The following is a 7,591-nucleotide window of genomic DNA, read 5'->3' on the forward strand; positions in this document are numbered from 1 at the left end:
CCTACGATGGCTACGGGTAGGTGATTTTAGTAAAACGTGCCGGTGATATGTGCAGCTAATTAGTCATTGAAGGGAGTCAGCCAGATTTGGATTTATTTCTGATCAAATCAAAATTTTATAATAAAAATTTTATATCTATGGTTCAACCTGATGAATATGATATAAAAAAAAATTATATAATTTAAAAATTTAAAAAAATTATATGATTTATAAATTTTTAATTTATATATCAAATAGTCAAAAATTAATCGATCTAAATAAAATTGAATTGGATGTATTTTTTTATTACTCGATGCATAAATTAAAAATTTTTAAATCATATGATTTTTGGTGTGTAAGAAATTTTGAGATCACCTCTAATGACTCGCAGACAACCTTCATTATTCAATTTTGATCTGAACAGATCTAAATTCAAATCTGATCGATCTTATTTTCATCCGCCGATTTTATCCTCATCTACCCCCGTTGAAAGCTCTATGCAATCTCTTAATATTCTATCTAAAAACTCGAACGTTTATATTGATGTTAAAATCCTATCTAAAAACTTTGGCATTTTAGACCCAAAATCATATAAACATCTAGTTTTTTCTTAACTTATTTGTGAGGCTAGTATTCCTCAACACAACCAACTATGGATAATCTGAGTCCATGATTGCATCAGCCAACATCACGAAGGGAAGAGTTTTTTTTTATGATGAAGCATGAAGAGCATTAAAAAATGGGCAATGCTTCGTTTAGCTGAGAAAGGGCCATAGGAACTCATGAAACTACTGGTGGTTTGTAATGACAAATAGAAACTTTCTTGACAAATTTTGGTACGATGGAAGTCCCAAGATACAATCTGAAGACGTTTTTAACTTCAAGGAGCAGGCAATGGACCATGAAAACGAAACCATGGGAAAAATGCATATTTGCAGTCAAAAGTCCGGCATTTCAAAGAAGATTCGACTATCAGACCAAAAAAAAATGCGAACATAGAATTTCCACCAGATGGTCGGCAAATGATTGAAACTTTTAATATATATACATATATAACAATAGATTAAACAGATATAAGATATTGCAGTCACATCTTAATCATGCAAATTAAACGTTAAGAGGCAAGTGGATACAAATAGGAAAGAAAGCAAGTAATATTATTAATCTATGACACAACTGCTCCAGATGAGCGATTACTCAGATTCAGGAATTATAGAATGGTTTGAAAATAATCCAATTTTTCATAAGTAGTTCGACTAATGTTCGTGAATAATTGGTTACATTATCATTAATTCAGACCATAATACAAGACATTGGCCAAGATCTAATGATAACAACGAAGAAGCTAAACAGTTTTAATGTGGCCCAGCAAAAGGCCACCAATGATTCCACAAAAGCATTTACTAATCATATATACTTTGAATTTGTTTTGAGAAATAATCTAATATACTTTAAAATATCCAAGGCAACTGAATCCATGTGCAGTAGAATCACAAAACCCATCTCTGAAAACTTCTACAACAACCAGAGTTGGCGGCTGGTGGCATGCAGTCAAAACTGAGAAAACCACAATCATAGATTAGTCTGTTTTGTTTTCTTGGATTGCAAATCACAGACTAGTCTCATCAAGAACAAGGAGAAAAGATCACAGCAATATGAAAGCAGTACCGGCCTTCTGCTTTTGACTTTCTAGCACAACTGGATCAACATGGGGCAGCTTTTTTTCCTTGCATTCACCATTTCTTTACAGAATCAACATGTGCTATAGTTGAATGCCTTAACCATTTACTCAAGAAAAATAAACAAGTATTACAAATCGACAACTTTAAGCGACCAGGCCATAACTACCAGGCTAAAGAAAACAATTCTAGGAGTTGACTTTGTTCTGGAAGATGGTGAGAGAATTTAATTGTCACCTGAAGGCCATAAATCACAATCCATTGAATGCTAGAACTTTGAAATTGGTTAGATAATAGATGAATTTTGTTGTTTTGTCTATCCAGTCAGATGAAATATTCAATTACAAATGGAACCGAGACAGTCACACCATCATTGACAAATTGTCCGATCAAACCAAGCATGCTAGTCAATAGAGAAGGTTCTCTTGAATCAAGAACAGAAAGAGGCAAGCACTGCAGGAATCATAAGCAATGAAGGAAGAACTTACTAACCAAAAAAAATGAAGGAAGAACTTAGGAATTAAAAGTCTCAAAGACAATCAGGTTGCCTGAGTGAAAAGAAGCCCAGCAATACAGACCAGTACAGGTGACAGGTTTCTGAAGCTCAAAAGGCCAATGGGCTAGCAAACCTTGGAGCTATCACATTAACCATATCATCAATGGAATATGTAATTCAGGAAGAACATAATGGTGCATTCACATATTTGAATTTTTGACCAATTTCATTGAATATCTTGTATAATATGTTTTACTGGCCTGTCATTTTTTGAATCACAAAACCAAGAATATTAACCAGATAACACAGAGTAATGATTAGTTGAGAAAAAAAATAAGAATTTGGTGTCACTGCTAAATGCTGACAGGTTGTTTATTCACTGCATCAAATAAGATACATCATCAACATCTTCCAAGAATAAGGCAGTCAGAGAGCATTGTGAAAAGAAATAAGAACTTGGTGTCACTGCTAAATGCTGACATGTTGGATATTCACTGCATCAAATAAGATACATCATCAACATCTTCCAAGAATAAGGCAGACCGAGCATTGTTAAGCTAATAGCAAGATTTCCCCAAAAAGCTTCTCTTTAAAGCTCAAAGATCTTTAAAGGCTAAAAACAAACTACAAAATTCATATACAGCTAGATAATTCATAAATTTGTGAAGCATTGCAGCCCCTCCCACCTTACTCCCATGCGCCACATGCACGCTCACTGTTTTCAACTCATGCTTTGTCAGGCTCCCTTCATAATGTTGCACCTGATTTGGATTTACGCCAAACTGCCAACCTTCTCACCAAGGATAGCTTTTGCAATATTTCCAGGTTTGTTCCAGTTAAACACAACAACTGCATGAATAAACTTGGTAAGCATAGTCTGTACACTTTATAGAAGTTACACAAATAAGTACTTAGAAAATTCGGGTTAAGCTTGGAGTTGTCATCATATACACCATCAATATTTGTTGCTTTATGCACAACCTCTGAAATAACTGTATGTAGTGTATAACACTGAGTCCGAAGAAATTGCCATAAAAGATTGCATGCTAAGCATGCATTCTGTAAAGCAAGCAGGTGAATAATAAATTTGGTCATTACATATATTTATGTGTGGCCAGTGATGTCCATCATGCAGCTCCTGGCACATTACTGAATCATTTGCATGCTAAGCAAGCATTCTGTAAAGCAAGCAGGTGAATAATAAATTTGGTCATTACATATGTTTATGTGTGGTCAGTGATGTCCATCATGCAGCTGTTGATGCATATTACTGAATCATTTGTACATTTCTTTGATGGAACATTACCAAAATCACAAGTTCTTACCTCCTATAGTTTAATTAAATACTTACACGAACTAATTCCCTAAAATACTTTCATCCTTATTTTGTCAACTGATTTGACTCAAAGAAATCTAACATTAAACGTACAACTCAATTCAACTAAGCCTTAGTCCCATACTAGTTGGGGTTGGTTATATAAATCCTTTGCCTCCATTTCGCTGGGTTTAGGGCCATACTTTCTAAAAGATGTTGAGATATCATGTGGGCCAGAAAACACTGCAATATTAGAAATCGATTGAATTAACAAATTGTCATGAATCTGGATGTACTTCGGAAAAGTGCAACTTGTCATCATGCTATTCTTACTAGGAGAAGCTATAAGCCACACAACAGAGAAATGACTCTATGCACAACAGAGAGCAATGGCAGTATCTGTTATGAAGAAGTGGTTGCCATTTCCAGCAGCAAATATAACAACTCTTCCATTCTCCAAATGCCTGATGGCCATTCTTCTTAAATATGGCTATGCAACTTCTGACACAAGAAATGCAGTTTGGAAGCATGTAGGGACGCCAATGCTTTTGATCACTGCTTGCAGAAGAATTGCATTCATAACTGCTGCCAGCATGCTGAACCACCAGATACATTTAAAAGCAATCAAAACAGATAATAAAAGTCTTCTACTATGGCACATGCATAATTTTTTTATGAAAATATTTATTCCTCCAAAAATGATGTAGTAACTTTGAAAACATCATGAAGTCTAATGTAGTTGGCCCCAAGAAATTCTAAAAATCATTGCCGCATTCAAATATAAGACATCATAAAGTACACGCACTTCTGCAGAAGTGATGTTTCTGTGATGGAACAAATGACAACATGAGATCCATGCTACTAATCTGGCAGCTAAAACATCATAAACTGCAGCACAGCAACAGGATGGGCACAGAATTATAAAACGTGAAACCCTTGCTTGCAATCGACGCTCTAATCTGCATAATATAGCACAGTATTCTACTGATGACAACCTCCAGTGAAGAACAGACTGAGAAATTTTCACATAAAATTTGTTGAATATGGTTTATATGATGAACTGTCCATGGTCTAAAACTAATGAAGGATCTGAAAAGTAGAAAGCAATTTATCGCAATTAACCTAAGACTTATAGCTTTAGGCCACAGAAGTCCTACATGTATTTCATAAGATAGCAAGGGAGCTAAGAAGTTGATAATCACCCCCCTAATTAAGGAAGAGATGTAAAACCTGTAAGCATAGTCAAAAAATCAGAAATAGAGTTTGATTCAGAGAGTGATATTTCATAATTCAGCATTTTACAAGAGAAATATCTGCATACATACATATTTGAAAATTAAAGAAGTGCAAAATAGTTTAAAAATATTGCCAGACTCGATGTGGAATCTAACAAAAGTCAAAAATTTCAGAAAAATTGATGGATGCTCACAGAAGTCCCCACAATTTCATACAGCATGTAAAATCACACTCCCATGCAGGCATTGACAAATATACCATGCAGCTAAAGAACATGTAGAATATGATAAAACCCCATGGCCTTAGAAATCCATGCATGAGAACAGCATCAACAAGGTGATTCATGTTTTCTTTCTGAAAAATGATAGATATCGGGGCAAAAAAAAATTCAGTATTAGAAGTTCTTAGAAATCATAATACAAATTTGCATTCACATCTTTGGATCGATATTTTGTGTGTGATCACCAGCAAGTGCTTCCCCTCTTACTTTTGTGTGTGATCACAACAAAGGTGCCATACTTGTTGCATGGTCACAAATGTAAACTGATTCAATAAAAGCAATCCACATAACATGAATTTGCTGCTCAATATACCATTTAAAACGACTAGAAAAGATATAACGAAAGAGCAAAGTTATAATGATAGACACAGATGATGCTCTAAAGCAAGGAAATCAAAGCAGGAATCCAGTGTGAATGGCACGCCAACATGTCACAGTTAATGAGCAGCACATCAAATGGAGAGTAATATCTATCTTGATTGCACGAACAGCAAATAAGAAGACAAGAAATTCTGTTACTACTGCTCAAATTCATCAACCATCATAATGTATGTGACCAAGAGAAATACGGATCATAAAAAAAAGAGTTCTCACAACCGAATGACTAAGATAACAGAGTAAGGTATTAGAACCATACGAGGCATTAGCTTCTAGTAATCTTGGAAAAGATTTTCATAATCAGTATAATCATCAGCTATCCGGCTCTGAACAAGCACCATTAAGTACATAGGATGAGATGAGTTCGGGTTTTAAAGAAGACGATTCTTCTAACCGGGTTTTTTCTGTGATCCAACATTCATTAAATCAGTACTAGTGTCGCTATGAGATATCACAGTCCAAATGAGGTTCTGTTAAACCAGAAGAGTGCTGCCAATCAGTTGAAAGGAGGTGGGGAAAAGGGAAAACCCAAGAGCAGATCGGCTAGATTCTAACGGCAATGTAAAATGACTGTTCTTTCTTCCCTTTGTCTATGAAAAAGTGCTCCCCTTCCCACACGTTCCCTAAACTTCTCTTTAGTCTACAAAACCCAATATCTCTTAGTCCAGGTTTTGCCTTTCCCCTTCCGTTACTTATAGCATGAACTGAAATCTAACGCAAGAAAAAGTTCGCCTTTGATTTTACCAAAAGACAATGAAGGGCAAAAGAATCCATCTTTGTACCAAAAGATTAGACCTCATCCCGTTTCTCTAATTCAGACCGATCCAGAACAGCAAAATTTGCAACGCTTACCGGACCGTCCACGTCCCCTCCTGTGATCTTAAAAAAAAAAAAAGAAAAAAGAAAAACACACCGAATACATGAAAAGTTCCATTTTCCACGGAACAAAAAGCCCAAGAATTTGACAAGCAACTAAGCTATGATTCCGAATGTTCAAAAAAACAAATTAGAAAGTATACAAAGGAAAAAATCGAGAAATGATTAGAAAAAGAAAAGATAACAAATCTTGGATAGGCCCCCATTGGGAAGGGGGTGAGCAGTAAACGAGGGGAAAAAGGAGAGGGATGGACATTTGGGAGATGAGCGACGGAGGAGGAAGTGAAAACGACGAAGAGAGACGAGATAAAAAGATCACGCGACGAGACGAGTGAGATTAAGTCTTTGCAGAGTCTTGGACTTGAATTTCGACTGAACAAGTCAGTGGATTTGTTTTTCGAAAACAAAAATGAAAGAAGGACCAAAAAAATCGGGGGCATTCCGAGAATTGAACTCGGGACCTCTCGCACCCTAAGCGAGAATCATACCACTAGACCAAATGCCCTTTACAGCGAATTGAGCTCTTCAGCAATCTAAAGACCAGAGAAAAAAAAAAATTTGAGGACACACCAGCATGCCCGAAGGCCCATGAAAACGATTGGATGTTATTCTTGTAGGGGAACATTGTAATAAAACTCTCGGATAGGAAAATTTAACCAAACATCTTTTGGAACCTTGCCCGGCTTATCAGGTATAATGCCGCTGACGGCGGAGCTCCAAAGGATTATTTAATTTTTTTATAATTAATTTATTTATGATCATCAAATTAAAGATAAATAATTTTAATTTCTCTATTAGTAACCAGTTAGAACAATAGATGTGTATGGCTGATGCGATAAATATCTCAAAGATCACGATTAAATTGAATGTCGGTATTTTTTCCTAAAAGTCTTTTTATCACCCTTCCTCTTTCAAATTACAATTTTTTGATGGGAGTGAGTGATGGAGTTGGGGAAGGCTCGAAAGGAGTTGAGAGGATGTACACTGAAGGCAGAGGAGGAGAGATAGGGTGGGGCGACGGTGTCATCATCAAGGGTAGAGGAAGAGAAGAGGGAGGAGGTGGGGGTGTGCATAAAGATGGAGGAGGAGTAAGGTGTCGGGGTTGTCACTAAAGATGGAGGAAATAAGAGAAGGGGGTGTAGCGGAGAAGAAGAAAGAAGAGAGAGGGTGCATCGAAGAAGAAGAAAGAAAAGGGGATGGGTGCAACGGAGAAGAAAAAAGAAGAGAGGATGGGGGGAGTGGCATGAGCAGGAGGCAGTGTGGTTGCGGGATAGTAGGGGGGTTGCGGTGGACAAGAAGAAAGAAGAGAGGGTGGGGTGGGCGGAGGGGTAAGGAGGCAGCGCAATCATGAG

General features: G+C 36.6%; 1 non-coding gene across 1 annotated transcript; it reads right to left on the minus strand.

Annotated features, from left to right (window-relative positions):
- Positions 1 to 6,672: 6,672 nt before the first annotated feature.
- On the minus strand, positions 6,673 to 6,744 carry TRNAP-AGG (transfer RNA proline (anticodon AGG)). The gene has a single exon. It is a non-coding gene; the product is annotated as a tRNA-Pro (tRNA).
- Positions 6,745 to 7,591: the final 847 nt, after the last annotated feature.

The sequence above is a fragment of the Elaeis guineensis genome, chromosome 9 (genome assembly GCF_000442705.2).
Source record: "Elaeis guineensis isolate ETL-2024a chromosome 9, EG11, whole genome shotgun sequence".
Lineage (NCBI taxonomy): Eukaryota > Viridiplantae > Streptophyta > Magnoliopsida > Arecales > Arecaceae > Elaeis > Elaeis guineensis.